The sequence below is a fragment of the Sus scrofa genome, chromosome 17 (genome assembly GCF_000003025.6).
Source record: "Sus scrofa isolate TJ Tabasco breed Duroc chromosome 17, Sscrofa11.1, whole genome shotgun sequence".
NCBI lineage: Eukaryota > Metazoa > Chordata > Mammalia > Artiodactyla > Suidae > Sus > Sus scrofa.
This window is the reverse complement of record NC_010459.5, coordinates 20057909-20076720: the sequence shown is the minus strand read 5'-3', so window position 1 is coordinate 20076720 and position 18812 is coordinate 20057909. Positions and strand designations below refer to the sequence as shown.

Here is an 18812-nt window from a genome sequence, read left to right as displayed (position 1 = left end):
TGTATTAATGCTTCACCTCCAGCTAAAACTTTCTCAGCAAGGTTCTCACTTTGCTGCTTAAAGTGATGCCTAGAAACCAGGTGATAATAATGAAAATGGCCCACAAAACTACAACAGCCACTATGAACTTCAGCTTCCAATAAAGAGAGGAAGTTGGATCAAAATGAAAGCACACAAAATCATTTCCAATGTGAATAATCTTTGGGACCACTCCATTCCTCTTCACTCCAGAGACAGACAAGAATCACTTCTCATTTGCTCTGATAGGTGAGCCAAAAACACAAAGGAATGAGACGATGCAGTTGAGGCTATTATAGAATACACTACTGATAAACAAGAGCAGAACAAGAAAACGCATACCCTATTAGTTGGATCTTTGTAAATCACCACTTGAGTGTCAGAGTTAAGTTTGATTATAAGGGGTAAAGAATTTCCATGTGGTCAAAGTGAGACCAGGGAAGCCAAAAAGGAGTTGGAAGTCACACAGATCTGTTCTTGGCTTTCCAATGGGTGTGGAAAGAGTAGACAGAACTAAAAACACAAGTGGAACTCTGGCCCAGTTCCTGGATATTAGCATAGAGGAGTGTGCTTTCCATGCAGAGGGTGTCATCAAGTAACCAAAAGAAGAAATACTTGGGGAGAAGAAAGAGGGTGGGGGGAGGAGGAGTCCCTTTCATTATAGTTCTTCTCCAATGTCAAGGAGACTGGCTGGGGATCAACAAAGCTCCTCTAAGAATCCCTGTATTTCTTGGGTTTTGGCCAGTTACCCAAGAGCAGATGTGAAACGTTTGCTGTGATTAGGAAATATTTTGCATGTGAGAATGTGAATGCTACAATCCTCAGCTCAGCCAAGAGGGCTTAATAAATGGTGAAATTTTACATCTTTAGGGAGGAGCAACATATTTGTGAAAAAGTGTTGGTTAAAATAAACACCAAATTCCCAAGGAGGGACTCCAAACTCTGATGATGTGCAGCACTAATCATTTCATTCCTGTGGAAAAAGTTACTCAGAGAGTGCAGCCCACTTCATTCTTCTGTTCATGTTCTCATTCTCCCATTGTCAATGGCAAACAAGTCCTCATCTCTTCCTATCTGAGTTTTCTTTTGTTATAGGATGAACCAGGAGTGGACCAACAAAATGTGTCCTTTTGGCAATTTGCAAAAGAAGAAGTGATTTGATGTTATATTTTTTTTAAAAAAAAAGTGACAGGGCTTGTATTTTACAAATGAAACTGAGTTATCATCTGCTAGAAAAGTGTGACATACTGGGAATACCCTTGCATCCTGGTTCCTCTTTATAGACAGCTGTCTGTTCTTCACTAAGTCACTTTACTTTTCTAGGTTTCAGTGTTGGGTTGTGTCAAAGGAGAGAGAGGTACCACATCAGCCTTTCCCAGCGTGTGCCTTGTAGAAACTAGTTCTGCAGGATGTTTGTGAATAGTCAAAGCAAAGGTAGGAATTCACTGATCAAACAGGACAAAGAGAGGCATTCAAGATGGAAGAAATAATATGTGTGAAAGTACAGAGATATGAAAAAGCTCTTCACTCATCTATTCAACAAATATTTATTGAAAACCTATTATGTGCCAGGTGACGACTACTGGAGTTTCAGTGGTAAGTAAGGATGACCAAAACCCTTCTCTCAAAGAGCTTCTGTTCTTGTGGGGTCTATGATTAAAACAAACAATTTAGATGAAATCAAGTACTCTGAATATGATGATAGAAAAAGAGAGGCTTCTACAGTATATGGGGGAAGAGGAAGTAAGAGAAGGTTTTCTGGAAAAAGTTACATCTAAACCCAGACCTAAAGGATAAGCAGGAGTGATCTAGGCAAACAGTGTAGGTAGAAGCTGAAAATTTCAAGCAAAAGGGTCCTTATGGGGTAGGAGCATAGGGCAAAAAAGAAATGGTGAGTTCAAAGAACTTGAACTTGAAATCCAGTACGGCTGAATTTGATGTGAGGGGATGAAAGTGAAAGCAAATGAGCTTTAGGGAGTAAGCAAGGGGAGATCAGAAGATTGTGTTGTATCTTAGAACTAATGCGTGATGGTTTGGATTTCCAGATGTAGGAAACAGCAATTCCTAAGGATCTGAAGCACCTGACCAAAACATCATATTTTTATTTTGAAATGGTGATCGTGGCAGCATTAAGAATTTATTGCAGAGGAGCAAGACTAGGAAAACTTATACTAACTGGGAGAGGCTTGCCTCTTAGCAGTGGTGGTGCAGATGGAGAAAAGAGAAACCTGGGAAGGTCATTTAAAGGGCAGCCTTAGAAGGTCTGTGCCTGAGTAGGTGCTGAGAGGGAAGAATTTGGTCGACACCTATGTCCTCAGTTTGGGTCCCAAGGTGGATGGTGGTTCCATAAGCCAGAATAGACATCACAGGACAAGGAAGAGGAGAAGACAGAGGAATCTGAGAAATAAGGTTGAGTTGTGTTTGGGATGTGTCCATTGTTTTAGTCCCGACATTTCAATGGAAGTATTTGGATACACCTGCCTAGAACATGAGGGAGGGAACTGAAGTCTGAATATAAATTGAATGTCTTTAGTTCACAGATCACCATCAAACTTTGGAGTGACTGAGACCCCCAAAAAGTGTGCCCGGAGTAAAACAAGAAAGATAAGGCTCAAACCAACACTGAGGGAGCAAGCAGATGAAATTATATTTGCAAAGAGGACAGAGAAGGCAACTTTAAATTATTAGTAATGGTATGTGGATGTTCAAATGAAGTTGATTAGATTGCATTTTGTTGAAGCTTATTTATGATTTCCCTGCAAATGTTCTGGTACTAGAAAAATGATGTCAATTCTAATTCTGGAATGCAGTCAATATTTATTTTTTTAGGACTTTTCTGAGATGCAGGTAATCTCGAACAATGAATTTGTTTTAAAAACATTTTGTTTCTAAATCTGAAGGATGACAGAGACACACTCATAATTCCACCTTTGTTACTGAAGTAGACAAAATATATAGATTTTCTACTAAACTTCTATGGCTTGTATTGCAGGGATGCCTTTCAATGGACAAAAACATAGTTACATATATTCACCAGGAAAACAGACATATCTTTTTTTTTTTTTAAGGGTCACAACCATGCATACGAAGTTCCTAGGCTAGGGGTTCAACTGGAGCTGTAGCTGCGACCCTATACCACAGCCACAGCAATAGCAGATCCCAACCACCTCTGCAACCTACACCACAGCTCATGGCAATACTGGCTCCTTAACCCACTGAGCAAGGCCAGGGATCAAATCCGCATCCTCATGGATACTAGCTGGCTTGGTTACCACTGAGCCACAATGGGAACTCCCAGACTTACCATTTTAGAATAGACTCATCTCCCAGCCTCCTCCATACTCGGCTGGCTGTATGAATAGCAAACTGGAAGCTGGCTGAACAACTCAGGAAACCAAATCAAAAGAATAAAATAATTAATCCAAAGAACAAATCAATATATCTAGAAATCAAAGACAAACACCTGTAAAGAAACTAAAAATTAAGATTTTTTTTTTCAGCCACGTGTTTAACATACTTGGTTTCTCTGGGGTCATAACAATGAGTTTCCACATTTTGGAGCCCATTGGACCCCTAGCTCGGCTGATTTTCTGACTAAGCTACAGTCTTCTGGAGTTGATTTCATCAGTGGCTGGTGAAGCATGACTCTGTTTTTTTATAAGCTTTTCTTCTTAAAACAACATTTTGATGAGCTAAGCATAAATTAATCAGAAACATATGGATTAAATTGACTCCAAAATACATATGGGTCTAAAAAATAAGAAAAGGATTTGGGGCAAAAACACACAGAGGGCTTTATAGCCCCAATATGTTACAAAACCGTAGCAAGAGGATTCCAAATCTGACCTCCCCTTATCTCTGTCATGGTCAGCAAAGTCTGCTATCTTCTCAGAAAAAGGGAAGTTAAGAAACAGATGAGCACCGTGAGATTGTTCGGCCTCACAACCCACTTTCAAAGACCAGACACTGTGGTTTCAGCCTGTCTGGCTGCTGATTCTTTGAATGGAAGTGAGGCCCTCTGAGAGGCATTTCATTGCTTCTGAACCCCTGGGGTCTCTGACCGCACCCCTAGGTTTATCCTTTCCTTTGAAGACAAAATAACCTCATTGTCTCCTTCTTCTGGGGCAATTCTTTTCTTGAATAACTTCTTTCTATCTTTATTTCTTTTTATGGTCACACCGGCAGCAACCCAGGCTAGAGGTTGAATCAGAGTTGCAGCTGCTGCCCTATGCCTCAGCCATAGCAGTGCGTGATCCATGCCACACCTGTGACCTATGACGCAGCTTGTGGCAATGCTGGATCCTTAACCCACAGAGCAAGGCCAGGGATCAAACCTGCATCCTCAAGGACACTGTGTCAGGTTCTTAACCCTCTGAGCCACAATGGGAACTCCAATTTGTTTATATCTTTAAATCAACAGGTAAATATAGTGAATTTATTAGCTCTCCCTCTCACTTCCCCACCTCCTAGTTTTTTCAGGCATAAAACCTTGGGGACATCTTTGACAACTTTGTCCTCTTAATTCCCTATATCCCATCAGTCAACATGTCCTGCCAAATTGTCCTTTGAAATCCAAACCTTCCCCATCTTGACTGCTGCTACCCTCATCCAGCCCCTCATCACCTCACACCTGGATTACAAGAGCAGCCTCTAAGCTGACCTTACTGACTCCTGCTAACCTCTAGGCCACCTACACACTACTGGCAGCCTAATCATCTTAAACCCACGCTTTCATCCCATCACTCTTCCCTTTCTCCTCTTTTGCTTGTACTATATGTCAAGTTTAAATTCTTCTGCTTACCTCCCAAGTTTCTTCATAACATACCACCTCTCCAAGTGTGTTTTCCATTATTGGTCTTCCTGGTTACCATCCAAGGCTCGGCATCATCCCTGGAGGTACATTCATTTTATGTTCCAATTGTTATTCCCCCAACCATTCACTGCTTATTTCTTCACTTTCATTTGCCTTTCTTCTATATTTTTATGGCATATTATCCATATCACATAATGTGGGCAACCTCACTAAGGTGATGGTTAAGTGATGCTCAAAGGATGAAAATGACTCAGCTCACAGAGCATGGAGTGGAGGGTGAAACGGCTTATGCAAAGACCCTGTGATGGTCTGTGGGTGGGGAAAGGGGGAGGAATAACTGTGTTTGAGAAACTGTAAGGAAAGAAATTATGTGTTAAGAAATATCATTTAAGAAAATGTAAAAGGCCATTGTATCCGACATGTAGCTTAAAGGAGAAGATGGATGTGAGAAGAGACTGGATAACAGTCAGAGGCCAGATCATGACAGATATTGGCAGCTATGGGAATGGATTTTGTTCTAAATTCAAACTGATCTAAGGTCATTTACATTAAAGAGGAGGAGGTCACTTACTGGAAGATAATGTATGCTTCCTTGTAAAGAATGAATAGCAAGCAGTAAGACACCAAAATAAAGGTAATTTTGATGACGTAGATGAGAGAGAAAGATGACTTGGATCTGGTTTTAGCAGTGAAGTCAGAGAATTTCAAAAGAACATTCAGGAAGGAGGATTGGTAGATTATACTCATGAATTGGATGTGAGATATATGAGAAAGTGACAAATGAAGGGTGATTTCTATATTTCAGGCTTGAGGAATTGTGTGTATTTCCTAGAATAGAGCAGACTAGGAGTGAGAGAATAGGTACATTGAATTAAGACTTCAGTTTTCGATTTAGCTCCAGGCAAAAGTGGATTAAGTAGTTTTGGCCCATCTCTGCTTTCCCAAAAACAACAGGAAGAGCTGAAGAAAATGGTTTCAAATCTACTTAAAGGCACTGGAGGGCTTCTGAGGTAGTGAAAATTTGGAGGGTACACAATCCACAAAACAGAGGAAAATCCGGAGACATGATCCGGCTATTTGGTTTCCATGTTTCCCCTCAAGGCTTTTGCTCATTTTGAAAGTGGAAGAAGAGAAGCTGAAAGGCTCATCAGAGATTTTGCTAGGTTTGCATTGTTAGAAGGACAGAAACTGGAGTACACTGCACACCAAGGAAGAAGATCCTTGGTAAACACTCAGTCTTTGGTTGGTACCTTGAAGACCACACATAAGGAAGAAAGGTGAACTGGAAGTAGCCCAAACCTCATGGAGGCTGAACCCATATTTAAATCATCTTAATTCCCAAAGGGATTAAAGTGATATAGGATTGTCAGTGACCAATTTCGCTGTCTACCAGAAACAAAGAGAAATCCTCTCTGGAGAAAGATAGAAATCAGCCAGAGCTCCAAAACACCTCTAAAATTTATGAAATACAATATCTTATATTAAAAAATCTTTAACTAGTATACCAAAGAGGGCATAAAAAATGATGAAAAAGTGAGAGGAAATAGATAATAGAAACAGACCCTCAAGATGTCTTGAATATGAAGATACCGAATATGAAATTAAGTATTAGTGAAATATTCAAGAAATTTTTTAAGATAGGAAGAAGTTTGTAATAAAACAAATTGTTTTTAAGATAAAATGAAAAGTACAGAACTTTAAAAATGCAATAACAAATATTAAGAACACAGTGAATGATTTTTAAAAACATTTGTAAAAAGTTGAGGAGTGAATGAATGAAACTGAACAGAGATCAGGAAGAAATACACACACTAACATTTGAAAGGAAATATTAATGAAAAGTACAGGAAAGAATGTAAAAATCATATGGGAGATATTGAAAGTTTCTAACAAACATACAGGTATTTGGAATCCCAAGAGGAAAAGAGAGAGAGAATGTGACCGAACAATATTTGAAAGATAATAGTTAGGAGTTTTTCCTAAGTGACAAAAGACATCAAGCCATAAATTTAAAAGGCACACAATACTATTAAACAAATTTTAAAAAAGACAATTCATCAATACTAAAATATAAAGTTCATTTAACATCTGAAAGATCAATATATAATTATTTTGATTTTTTGAAATAATTATATATTTTTATATAATTTTATATATAAAAATTTATATATAAATTATTTACCACATTAATGGAAAAAAGGAGAAAGAAAACATTTCAATAGATGTAGAAATAGCATTTGATATAAGTGGCAGAAGTTTGTAATAAAAAGTCTTAATTAATAAATACACCAAAAAATTAGAAAGTAGAGAGCAGACATGCAATATAATTAGCAAACCTGACCTCAGGCTATTAGACCATTGCTCCTGCAAACTTCAGAAATTGCATCTTTCTCAAATATTTATGGACATTTCCAAAGTCATAATATTTTGTGCTATAGAGAAAATCTCACTGAATTTCAAAATCCTTGAAATAATATAAAGGATGTACTCTAAACACAGTGGAACTAAGCTAGAGACCATAAAAAAAGATAAACAGAAAATCTCTATTTTGAAATTAAATAGAACAAAACATCTCTAAATAACCCAGAGGGTCAAAAAGAAAACATGAAAATTAGAAAATATTTTGAACTAAATGAAAATATGACATATCAGAACTTATAAAATATAACTAAAATTGTGCTTATAAAGGGACATGTATAGCATTAAAAATGTATATATTAGAAAAGAAGAATAGCTAGAAGTCAATCATCTAAGTGTCCCTGTCAAGAAGTTAGAAAAATGAACAACATAGTGAATACAAAGGAAATAGAAAAGGGAAGTAATTAGCATAAAAATAGAAACTGATTAAAACAATTGACATACAAAGCTAAATGGTGACTCTTCAAAAAGAATAATAAAATATCCTCCTGGTGATACTGATGGAGAGAGAGAGAGCACCCGAAAGGGTCAGAGAGAGGGAAGGAAAAAGAGGCAAAGAATTACATTTGAACAACAAATAGTTAACATCAGTAATGAAAAGGAATCACTAAAGATCCTAAGACATTTAAAAAAAAAAAAAAAAAAAACAGGCTATGACAACTTCATGCCAGTAAATTTTAAAATTAAGGGGAAGTGAATACCTGTCCAGAGGTATACCACTCATCAAAATGTGCACAAGGAAAAACAGAAAATAAGTTTGTAAATGAATTTTTTTAGGCTTATAAGAATTTGGCCTAACTTTCTGTGAAGCATGATGTTTCCGGTCTCCTGATTACCTCTCTACAGGATCCAAGAATCTCCTATGGACCACAAATCTGATTTCACCTAGATCTTCCACTTGTTCTTTTAGGAAAAACTGCATAACTGTGAGTAGGAAAATTTATTGTTGGTTTTTCTTTGTTCCCTCAAAGTTGCCTCTTCTTTCATCATAGGTGAAAAGACTTCAACCTCATGGCTCTTAAGACTCATGAAGAGAACTAACTGCCAGATTCATTAGCAAATACCGAGATTGGGTTCCTAGAACATTCCAGGGGACCTCACTCAACTCTCAAAACATGGGATGGACCTATGTTTGCCAAAAATTCAGAGTCATCATTCTGAATTCATTCATTCTGAAGTCATCAGAATGGCCTTCACAAATAACCTCAGAAGTTAATTATTATTTGGAAACCAATATAACTGTTATAACTCCCAGAATTCCAGTCAGTTCAGAGCTATAGTTATACCCTAACATCTGACAAAGTGTCTGGCACATAGTAGGCCCTCATTAATTTCCTGATGAATGAATGTCACATACAAGTGAGCGGGAAATGTAAATAAGAAATTTGAGGACAGCTCATAATCAAATACTGAAGATCCAAAATGAAGTAATGCTTCAACTTGTAATATCATTGCATTGTTTATCAAGTTTTGAACAAAATACAACTAGTCATATTTTCATTGCCGGGGTAAATAAGTCTGTTGCCCCATAAAGAACTAACTTGTCTTCAAGCTCATATTCTACCAATTCATGAGATTCAGATTAGTATAGTTTAACTTAAACTGCTACATATAATCAATTGAGCTCAAAATTCTTTCACAACCCACTTTTCCAGACCTGAGAACATATTTCAGACTTGAAGATTGACTGTCATCATTTCTTCCTCTACCCAAACTAATAAGCCAATCCTTTCCATAGTAACAGAAAAAAGGAATGGGAAGGAGTAAAATAGTCCATAAAAGTTAGCACAATTAGATAGATATGTAGACACAAATACAACTGGCAGTAGGATGATTAGTATAAATTTCAATACCACAACTTTTGGAGGAATGGCACAACTTTATTGCAGCCTTACCACTTGTGAACGATGTAGTCACTGCTGGTCTGTGGCAGTGAATGCGCTTCATAGCACCCAAACACCATCAAAGGTTCTTTATTTACCTTACATCTGCCAATAACCCATGTTCTCGAATTTTCTGTGTAAAAGAGCTCCATGTGGGTCAGATTTAATTTCTTGCAGAAATACGATATGTCACTTCCAATAAAAGCAACAAGGAAAGAGAGATTCACACACTAACTTATCAAGGATGGCAGCTCATGCTGGTGTTTGGAATAGTTTGGAGGTATTGTTTTGTTTACTGAGCCATCAAGTTCAAAGGAAGGTGCACAAGCCTGATTAGAATGGCCTTCCCAGAACTGTTTTCCAAATAGAAAACATATGCCCCTGTGGGGAAAGCTCTTCATTCCCAGATCCAAGTGATTATGAAAACAGCTTGACTCTGGGGAAGGAGAATCTAGAATAATATCTTTCTTTAACATAGTACTGTCCCGAGGAAAGTCTAGGGCAAACTTCTGATGGCCAAAGTAAAAGGCACACCAAGAGTGACTACAGGCTTTTACTTAATGTAGATAGACACCAAGAGGAGACTTAGACACTGTTATGTTCAATCCTCTGTAGATTCCTCCAGCACAGGTTAATGGACACCTCAGAAGATCACCTGATTAGACCTGAAACCACATAGCAAATCCATGGCCAAGTTAGAGCCCTTGTGCTGGTCTCTCTCTCTCTCTTTTTTTTTTTTTTAAGTGTATTGATTTACAATGTTGTTAGTTTCAGGTGTACAGCAAAGTGATTCAAATATATTTACAATTCTTTTTTTTTTTCAGATTGTTTTCCCTTATAGGTTATTGCAAGATGGTGAATATGGTTCCCTGTGCTACATAGCAGGTCCTTCTTTGTCTATTTTATATTTAGCAGTGTGTATCTGTTAATCCTACACCCCTAATTTGTCCCTCCCCATCCTTCTCTTTTGGTAACCAAAAGATTATATTCTATGTCTGTGAGTCTGTTTCTGTTTATAAATATGTTTATTTGTATCATTTTTTAGGTTCCACAAATCAATGATATCATATTTGTCCTTCTCTGTCTGACTTATTTCACTTAGTATGATAATCTCTAGTCCATCTAAATTGCTATAAATGATATTATTCATTCTTTTTTATGGCTGAGTAATATTGCATTTTATGGCTGAGTAATATATATATATATAATAATCATATATATATCACAGATTATTTATCAATTTATCTGTTGATGAGGTTGCTTCTATATCTTGGCTATCGTAAATAGTGCTGCTATGAACTTTGGGGTTCATGGATCTTTTCTAACTAGAATTTTTGTGTTTTCTGGGTATATGACCCAGAGTAAGATTGCTGGATCATATGGTAACTCTATTTTTAGTTTTTTTAAGGAACTTCCATACTGTTCTCCATAATGGCTGCTGGTCTCTTGATTTATAATTCAGCCTTCAGTATTATATCATGCTAGCATCAGAATACATTTTAAAAACTTCATGTAGATAAAAAATTAGGGGAAAATTAACACTTGATATGATGATAGGGCTGAAAAGATATAGAGATAAGTCATTTAATACAGAGGAAATCCTACATATAGGTTAAATTAACATTTTTTCTTTTCTTCATATCAGATTCCAGTACCAGTAAGATGAACTCTCTCTTATTTTGCAGTAAAACATTTTCATTCTTTTCCATTTAAACATGTGGGAAGTAGTATTCAAAATTAACTGAATTATTTTATTCTGGCTAAATGCATTGTCATCTTATATAAATATGTATTGTAAAAAGCCAAACAAATACAAATAAAGTAATTATGGTAAAATAGCTATTCAATGAGCTCTTTTCTATATGTAATCAACTTACATAAATGTAATAAAGTTACTTTTGTCTATAAAATGTGACTTTTTTGAATGAGAAACAATGATCTGAAGTTGTCTAAATGCTCCAGTTCTGAAAGGAATGAGCTGTCCATAGCAGTTTTAGACATCCGAAAAGCAAGTCCATTGTTTATACCCCATTCTTTTGTGGTATGTACATTCTGATTCAATTTCATTTAAAAGGCTGCACCCCTAAATTGTAACAGTATTATTATGTGTATATAAATCCACAGAAAAAAATGTTGGAGTATTCTGTCAATTATTAACAGAAGTTATCACTGGTATTTTTGTTAAATATTTTTGTAACGCTTTAATTGTTGGCAATGAACATTAAGTATTACATTTGTGCTTGGAAAAAATAAATAAACATGCATTTACAACCCATCCTTTTGTAAGACACCTTCATGCCTTGAGGAATCTGTAACTCTTTCTAAATTTGTAAGTCCATATAATCTGATGATAAACATCTGAAGATTTTTTTCATTGTGTAGTTACATGCAAACACACATTCACACAAACAAGACAAAACAAAACAAGATAAGAACGCTGGAGCAAAGTAGACATTTAAAATAAAGTTTTGTTCCTGGAAACAGACAGTCTCAGTCTCTGTCCTCATTCTGAGTAATGTCTCTCCCTGTTCTAGTCAAAAGCCCACAAAGAAAGTAATAGACAAAGACATGCCTGATGAAAAACATCACACTCCAAAACCATACCTGGTGAAGAAACCCAGAAATCATTTCACCCAAAGATTGACTTCTGAAAATATGTTGGGTGATGTGATACTATTTTAGTTCATTGAATTTGTGGTTCTCCATTTAAAATTTGCATAGACACCCATTTAGGTCATAAGGATGTTACTTTCATAAAAAAAAAAAAATCTATTTGTTTGGCTTTGGCTGTGGAGACACTCTGTGCTTTCCCCAGTTTAGATCTTGTAGATATAAATGTTGACTCAAAAGCTAACTTTCTTTGGACCTTTCCCTACTGGATTCTGTCTTTGTCTTTGCCAGTACCCCCCCTGGCCTACACCAGTGATATCACCCTGAGTCACTAACAGGCCTGCACACACATGGCTCAGACACAGTAATGTTGCTGATGACAGCACCACTGTTAATAATCTGACCACACAGTGACATAAAGCTTTACCTGCCTCTGCATTTTAACAATTAAAACTCAATTCATTCTTCCTGAACATAGACCATCCAGGACTAGACCACACCTGCTTTTGCTTTCTTAACTTTATCTCTATCTTGCTTGTACTTTCTTGGCCAAGATATAAGGAGAAAATTTCTGGACACTTCGTAGCCTTGGATTGACCTCTTCTGACTAAATGAACATGTCTAGGACAAACATAGCTTATGTTTGACACCATTTCCCCTTGAGGTATGAAGTTGTATCCGGATGACAGAAGATAAACAAAAACTAACCTTCACAAATTTTCTCTTGGAAACAGACTGAATTGTTTTGAAATTTATGTTTAATTTTGCTTACCATTGATATTGTTACAATGTTTTCTTGAGAAGTTTCAAAGGAATAACCGGGCTTTACAGATGTTATTTCCTCATGATTTGTATTCCCATGTATTTCCAAATGGGAAATTCCACTGGCACTTTCCAAAAGTCATAATGCGTGGAGGTACATGGGTGATGACTACATATAGTGTTTGCCAAGATTTTAACGCAGGATCATTTGCATCTAATAAATGCAAATATAAAAAATTAATCTTGAGCCAGTATTTAAACACAGGCATCAACTGAAAGCTTGATAGAGAAATAAGCATTACGGTGGACTCTACGGACAGTCCCAAGACTTAAGGCAATGGTCACATCGGTTAAGCCAAGAAATCAGTTTATTGAGTGATAAGAGAGTCAAGGGCTGACACAGGGCAAGTCACAGTCTCAGTCCTTTTGAGAATCAATTGGCCCTGTGTAGACAAAATTCTAATGCTTAGACTCAAATTATGTTCTTCTCTAAGGACAGAGCTAACAATTAATTTACCAAGTATAACTGCAGATCAATAGATAATGTCTACAATCAATAAACTATCACATTTCAGTATATGCATATTATTTAGGAATATGTACCAAAAAAGCAGAAAGTAGAGTTAAAAGAGCTGAAAATGGCAAAACGACAACGGAATGGAACACTGGTATTTTTCTTTATTTGTGGTTTAAAAAGTATTTTTAATCTGTGTCCATATGTTGCCTTGATTAAAAATACAAATTAAAAAATTAAATTATTCATTGAAAACACATGCTTGCTATTACCAACTGAAAGAAATAGATGGGACACCGTGAAGCATTCAGTACAAACAATTCCTCAGCACAATTAGATGAGAGAAACCATTCTTTCATACATTCATCCGACAATCAAGGAGCCATTACTATGTACCATGCATCACTAGATGCTGTGAGAATATGCAGATGAGTTTGTCACAGTCTCTCATCTCAAAGACCTCGCAATCAAGTACGAAGAGAAAGATGTGTAAAGAGCTAATTATAATATAAAAAAATTAAAGTTTTGTGTGGAGACTTATTCATGAGTTTGGAGTATAGAGGAAAGACCCATGAATATTCATTGGAAGAATTAAGACAAATGTCACAGAGAGAAGAGTCATTTGAATTCACTCTTTAACAACAGTAAAACTATCTAATGTGTTATAATATTTCCTATTTGACAGGGGTTGCAGACAGGGTTTAAGTTAGTAGGGAAAGAGGAAGGCACTTCAGATTGGGGGAAAACAGAAGGAAACTAGGGAGATGGTAACACTGAATGTGTGGATGGGATGGGGGAGGGGAGGCGAAGGCTTAAGTGGCGAACCAATGGAAAAGGATTTAAATACTATACACTGACATTTGCTCTTTATTCTTAACAGTTTTTTGAGACAGGAAGTGGCAGATGCCAAGGTTAATTGTTTCTGTTCCCTTTGCCTTTTCCCTTCTCTTTCTTTCTCCTGCTTATAACCAATGTACAATTGCTTAACAGAATTTTTATTATTAAAAAATTTATATTTTATTATTGCTTAACAAAATTGGATCAAGAGTGGGGCATATATCCGGACAAAACTCTCCTTGAAAAAGATACATGTTCACTGCAGCACTGTTCACAATCGGCAAGACATGGAAACAATCTAAATGTCCATCAACTGATGAATGGATTAAGAAGATGTGGTATATATACACAATGGAATACTACTCAGCCATGAAAAAGAACAAAATAATGCCATTTGTGGAGTTCCCGTCATGACTCAGTGGTTAATGAACCCAACTGGTATCCATGAGGATGCAGGTTTGATCCCTGGCCTTGCTCAGTGGGTTAAGGATCCAGCGATGCTATAAGCTATGGTGTTGGTCATAGACTCAGCATGGATCTGGCATTGCTATGGCTGTGACACAGGCCAGCAGCTATAAGCTCTGATTTGACCCCTAACCTGGGAACCTCCATATGCCATAGGTACAGCCCTAAAAAGACAAAAGACAAAAAATAAATAATAATAATGCAATTTGCAGCAACATGGATGGAACGAGAGACTCACACTAAGTGAAGCAAGTCAGAAAGAGAAAGATAAATACATTATGATTATCAGTTATATCTGGTGTCTAATATACAACACAAATGAACCTTTCCACAGAAAAGAAACTCATGGACTTGGAGAACAGACTCGTGGTTGTCAAGGGGGAGGGGGAGAGAGAGGGAGTGTGATGGACTGGGAGGCTGGAGTTAATAGATGCAAACTATTGCATTTGGAGTAGATAAGCAATGAGATCCTTCCGTATAGCATAGGGAACTATAGTCACTTATGATGGAACATGATGGAAGGTAATGTGAGAAAAACAATACATATAAGTGTGACTGGGTCACTTTGCTGTACAATAGAAATTGACAGAACACTGTAAACCAACTATAACGGAAAAAATAAAAATCATTATTAAAAATAAATAATTATAGTGAAAAACAAGAGAAAACAAAAAAATTGGATCATATTGACAGATTTCCACACAATTTGCTTAACTCTATGGAAAAATTTGTTGAAAGTTCTTCTAATGTACAATTAATTCATATTTTCAGTCTTTTCCCTAGTAGTGGATATATTTATTCAATCTTCTGTTCTGTCTTCATCTTTTTTTAGGTTTTGGCCTTTGTGACAAAGCTACAATAAATATCCTTGCCCATATATATTTATTTCCTAGTGCTTCTTTCTATGGGAAATATCTTCAGACTAAGGAGAGCTATGTACATATATTTGTAATTTTATGAGGTTTTGTCAACTTGCTTTCTGAAAAGCATGCAACAATATCTAGGTCTATATACAAGAGCAGTCGTTCTCAAAGGTTCACATGAATTATAATCACCAGGAAAGTTCATTAAAATATGATTTCCCAGACCTCCCCTCTAGAGATATGACTACCTGTATTCAGTGGTTGTTATTTTTAATTGTTAGCAGTAGAACAGATATATAGTATATAATATCTTATTGCACTTTAGTATGCATTATATTGGCTACTAATAAATGTGAGCATCTTTTCAAATATTTGTAGGCCACTTGGATTAACTCTCCCATGCAGTGTTTCAAATGTCCTCTTTTTTTTTTTTTTTTCTATCAAGTTGTTTATTTTTTCCTGAAATTACCTTTCACAGAGCATCAGCTGTTTCCACGGTCCCCTCATGCTCTCCCTAGGCTCAATCATTTGGAGGGACTTAACTGCCTTTCTCCCTGCCTGCTGACCCCCTATGGAGGGAGAGGCAGATTTGAAGCTCCTTTCCATAGGGGAATGGACAAGCTTCATTTGAAACTGGAAATTCAGCATTCTTAATTAACTGTTATGGCTGAGGAATCTTTCCCCATGTGTCTTGTCACCTCCCCAAAGGAAAACAGCAAGCTAAGATCTATAGATCTTCCAATTCAAAATTAAGGGATGAAAACAGGTATTTCTCTATTTATTAGATTCAGTTAAAATTCTTGTGTCAGGAGAAAACTGATTATAAGTTTCCTGAGTCATGTCAAGAGAAATTCTTTCATAAGGACTCAGAGTTTGAACAGCTGCTACCACAGACTGACTTCTGTCCCTTTGAAAGAAAGGACATTTTCTTATACATATTTCCAGTCATTACAGTATTCAGGACAGTATCTTGAAATTAGTATATGGCCAATTAATGAATGTCTATTGTATTATCAATATATCTATAGAAATTAATGTACATACATAGAGTTTATGACTGAGCCTGTGGCATGTCATATCTGTACTTTATAAAGTGGGGTTTGCTATATTTGTATTTCAGAATTGGACAGTCTTTCCTTCATACCACACAGTGAATGAAAGGTAGTTAGTCAGCTCCCAACTCTGAAGGAAATTTCCCCAAATCATTATTTCAAACTAAGAGTATTCTGGGATAAAGTTAAGCAGGGTGTCTAGAAACTGAGTTCCAAACCCCCAAAGTGATTCAGAATGTGTTTTGTCTGCAGGGACACACAGGGACACAGTTGGAAGCTTTCCTTGTCGCAGTCAGAATTCCCATCCCTGAGGCTGACCGTCATGGAACTGCAGCTCCCTATTATGACGAGGGCATAACCCAAGTTCAGAAACTGCCAGTAATTTGTGGCACAAATGTCTGGTCACCAAGGGCAGAAATCCTCAACCATCTGGGCACTTGTGGTTCAATGGGCAACGGACTTTCCAATCCTACTCTAAAGTGATTTTTATTTGAACATCTTGTCGAGTGCTTTTAAGTATGCTTCTGATAGAGAGATGGAGTGCCCATTTTGTTTGTTTTGGTTGTGATTGGCTTTGTCTTTAGTCTGGGAATGAATTCAAGGCCAGGCAGTCCACAGTGTGCAAGATTAAATACTTGCAGGAAGGTTGTACTTGTTTGCAAAAGTGACCAAAATACGTTGCAGCCCCTTCCTTTGGGAGATGGAATCTATTTCCCCACTCTTTGGACCTGAGTTGGTCTGAGACTTGCTTTAGATAATAGAATAAAACAGAAATGATGTTGTAAGAATTCCAAGTCTAGGGCACAATAGGCCTTGAAACTTCCGTTTTTGTGGCCTTGAAACCCAGAGGCTGCCATGAGAAAAAGTTCAAGTTAGCCTGCTGGACGAGGAATTGTCTTAGACATATGTACTGCCCCAAGTGACAGCCAGCCAATCCCAGAAACAGAGCCACCTTGCTAAATGGCAGTAGACCACAGATAAGTTATAACAAGCCCAGGCAAAACCAGCAGAACTAACAACCCAAATAAGGCCACTAAAGGACTGACCCTAGAATATTGAGTAAGTAAATAGTTGTGCTTTGAAGTCATTATGTTTGGGGGGTTTTTTGTTACACAACAAAAGCTAACTTATACACAAGTACACATATCCATACAAACAGGGTAATAAGGAATGGTGAGGACTGTGGTAAATTGTGGTAATGCATGTCTATCTAGAGGAATTCAAATACAGATTATAATTAAAAAAAACACCTGAGCTTGACATAGGAAACACATTTGGAAGCTGCCTTCTGAACCAGCCAGTTCCCTCCCTTTTTTCAAATGGGAAAATTAGTCCAGAGAGTGACTTAGTCAAACAGCTATGACTAGTTTGTGCCAGAACAGAAATAAGAGTCCAGGTCGTCTAGTATCTCATGCAGGACCTTTTCTTTAACCAAAGACTGGCTTTTCCTATCTGAAACAGGCATAACTTGAGGATAAGAAAAGACAGAATAGAACTAAGATTGTTCAACTCCTTGTGAGGGAGGTCTTTAAATTTTCTTTAATGGAAATTTTTTCAATGAGAAAGAAAGGATCCTGTGATTTAATTTTAAGGGAAAAAATGTTCTTAGAAATGTTTATTGAGCATATTTTCTGCCTAATGAATACCTCACTCTCACTCATTAATTATATTTTTGTATGCCTGGAAATCAGAGAGAATAACAACATACACAAATCTTAAAATGGAGAGGAGAACGGTCCTGTTACATAACTCTTTGAGAAACTAACTCTTGTTAGGTTACGTAAGAGAACAATAAAACCCATATTGCCTGTCTTCTGAATACATAATGCCACCTTTTTGTAGATGTGCAAGCTATTGCCTTTAAATGAGTTTCATCATTGATGACACAAATCATATTGTAAAGGATAAACAGATGTTTTGACAGGTATCTGGCATTTGGCTGCAAAAAAAAAAAATGAAAACGAGTTAAGGAGTCAATTTTCATTCATTTCCCTTTCTGTGAAGTTAACATAAACCAATGACTTCTCACACAGTATGTTTATTTGGTATTTCTGCATAGAGGTTTACTCTTTGCTAATGATAAAAGCCTCTCTCGCACAAAGCCACTAGATCAGGATTAGGAATATGAAGGGGTCTCATATAAACTGGCCCTTTTCCCACCTGGGTTTTGCCCATCCTGACAGGGCTATGCCGTTATTCCCTAGGCAGCCCAGGAGTCAAAAACAATGTAAATTAAATTTTAAAAATCAATGTGGTGTTGGCATCCTTCCGTGTGCTGTGGAGACTTTTTAAAATACCTTTTAGAATGTCCATGGAAACAAGTACACCTAAGTTCATGATGGAGACATGAGAAGCACTGGGAAGAAAAATGGGGTGGGAGGCGTGAAGCAGAGAAAAAGGGCACGGCCCAATTCCCATTACTTAATAGAACACATTGTGAGGCCAGAGCCTTGTGGGAGCCAATCACCAGCTGACAAAATTAGATTCTGAATCATGCTTTGTAATTCTTTCTAATGCCAGCCAGGGATGAGAGCTTGCCCTGGGAACTGATTCCTCCCAGGACCTACCCCCACCCAA

General features: G+C 37.0%; 2 long non-coding RNA genes across 6 annotated transcripts in view; one reads left to right on the top strand and one right to left on the bottom strand.

The window, feature by feature from the left end:
* Positions 1 to 18812, bottom strand: part of LOC106506610 — a 381893-nt gene that overhangs the window by 89259 nt on the left and 273822 nt on the right. For all 4 annotated transcript variants that reach the window (XR_002339929.1, XR_002339927.1, XR_002339928.1 and 1 more), the window contains exons 3-4: positions 4820 to 4908; positions 3323 to 3403 (exon numbers count right to left, since the gene is read on the bottom strand). This is a non-coding gene — a long non-coding RNA (uncharacterized LOC106506610). The remainder of the gene's footprint in view (positions 1 to 3322; positions 3404 to 4819; positions 4909 to 18812) is intronic.
* Positions 805 to 9958, top strand: LOC106506612. 2 transcript variants are annotated; one of them, XR_002339933.1, is made up of 3 exons: positions 805 to 1614; positions 2552 to 2711; positions 8242 to 9958. It is a non-coding gene; the product is annotated as an uncharacterized LOC106506612 (long non-coding RNA). The 2 variants fall into 2 exon arrangements; XR_002339932.1 differs by having other exon boundaries at positions 8096 to 9958.